The 2,213-nt window shown below is 41.7% G+C and overlaps 1 long non-coding RNA gene across 1 annotated transcript; it reads left to right on the plus strand.

Annotated features, from left to right (window-relative positions):
* The first annotated feature begins 244 nt into the window (after positions 1–244).
* On the plus strand, positions 245–942 carry LOC120969757 (uncharacterized). The gene is made up of 2 exons (XR_005764108.3): positions 245–372; positions 546–942. It is a non-coding gene; the product is annotated as an uncharacterized lncRNA (long non-coding RNA).
* Positions 943–2,213: the final 1,271 nt, after the last annotated feature.

Raw genomic sequence — 2,213 nt, forward strand, 5'->3', positions numbered from 1 at the left:
ACTCCCTAATTACCTGCTTTCATTCGAATTTATTTTGCCACCAAATTTTGAAAACTTGACTAAAAAAGGAGGAAAATAACCTTTGATTTATGCGCATTGAGCTGTCCTTTAATGAGGGTTCATATTATGGAAAGATAATAAATAATTTTGATTATATTGCTCGATGCATACTGCCCCGGATCTCTCTTCTCTCCACCTCTCTCTCCCTCTACATATACGGGTCATGTCATGTGTTCTTTCCTAGCAAATATATTTCTCATCGACAACCAAAGAGATTGACAGCCGGTTGTGCTATGGACAAGTACACGATTCGCATCCTTGCACTAGCTCTACTGTCTCTACATCTCGTATGCTCTGCTACTGTTGCTCAATGTAAGCACACCAATCGGGTTCAATTTTTTCACTCATCGAAGTATGTATGTAGTACTATAGCCAGTGAAGGTGGCCTTTTTTTTCTTTTTTTGTCGAAATAATCTGTTGCGCGTTTATTTATTCCGCTCTAAAATATATAATTGCATAATAATTGTTCGTTTGTCATTCCATAGGTCGAACCATGGCTGACACGGATAGCGAGAAGATCAATTTACCAAACGGGCTATGCCATAAGTTACCTTCGTATCGATGCGTCAAAGAGTGCTTCTGTTGTTTGGTAGATGAGTGGTGCTACTCCACAATGGATGAGTGCGCGATAAAGTGTAAATGATCCTCTTCTTCAGAAGACATACTGGTGGCGATGACATTCCCTCCTTTACCTGCTCCTTAATTTCGCAGACTAGTCAAATTGGATTACATGCGTATTTACATGTCCCGAGAAACAAATGATGCCTGATATATATTTGATTTGCAATAAGATCTAGTAATACTCTAGCAATTGTCGCTGAGTATTTGGTTTGGCAAAAGAATGAAATTCCAATAGAATCTCTTTGTAATTTGACAAGAAAAGTGCCAAAAGTATGAATTTGTACCAAGTGTAGTTTGCCCCACTAACAATAGTGTTTAGGCCAACCCTTATCTCTTGGACGACATTGTCGTAGGGGCGGCGCCGTCATTCGCTTAGTTCATCTCGCTTCCGGGTCGTATGAAGCGCAATGTATACAATCCGGTGAATGTATGTTGAGACAGAATTTACATGATTCATTGTCTTTGGGCTTGTACAAAGGGCGTGAAAAAGCAAGAATATATGGAGATTCACGTGATTTATGGAAGCAGTAGTTGAAAGATTTGCCTGGTTCGCAACAATGAGCACTGCAACAGTGGAGCTCATGATGCAGCAACAAATTAGCGATTGATAGCACCTAATCTCTCATGTGGATTAATTTTAATATCAGACGTACACCCTTGTTTGAATCGGATGGCCTTCAATTGGTCTGATCTACTTCTAATGGATGAGTTGGTTGAATAGTATCCACGGTTTATTTTCGTTTGGTTATATTTCGTCTGGTTTATTTTCGTCTCACATCCCACCACCATATCTCCTCACGTTAATTTTTTTACCCTCACAATAAAAACTTTCCTAACTTTTCCAAAGTTTCCTAACTAGACACGTTATAAACGGGCAGGAACCGATAGCACGTTACCAATTAATAAAATTTAGTTCTATGCCAATCAATTCCAAATCCTAATCTCTACTTCTAATGTCGGCGATTTTCTCTCCTTTTCACTTTCCTTACAATTGCCTTGGTACGTAGGTCCACAGGTTTTTTCTCCTTCACTTTCCTATAATATATATCCATATATATATCACGCTCCGAAGAGGAAGAAATCAAAACGCGATCTCTCCTTTCCAACTAAAGCATGTCTATCTTGAAAAAAATAGGAAGTTAATCCACTGCAAAGAATACGGCGCTGACTGCCAGGGCCGACGCCGCACCATCACCGTCGGACGGGACAACCTAGAGGCCACGACTGACACCTACACCCCCAATCCTCGCTGGCATCCCGTGCTGAAGGACGCCGCCGGTGCACCGACGACCGACTTTGCACGAATGCCTTATGATAGGCCGAAGCCGTCGGGCAGCAACACGACTCCGCTACAGTCTGGTAATGCAAACCCGCCTCCTCTTATCTGTTTTGAGTCATCGTAATCATCCGAGCAGTCGGACCAAAGGTGGCAGATACCAAAGGATTGGGCTCGCTGGTGGCATTGTATCTAGCAGCTTGTGGAGTTAGTAATGTTGCTGCTGAAACCTTGATTTTTTTGTAGTTTCATCGTG

This window comes from Aegilops tauschii, chromosome 1 (genome assembly GCF_002575655.3).
Source record: "Aegilops tauschii subsp. strangulata cultivar AL8/78 chromosome 1, Aet v6.0, whole genome shotgun sequence".
NCBI classification, from domain to species: domain Eukaryota; kingdom Viridiplantae; phylum Streptophyta; class Magnoliopsida; order Poales; family Poaceae; genus Aegilops; species Aegilops tauschii.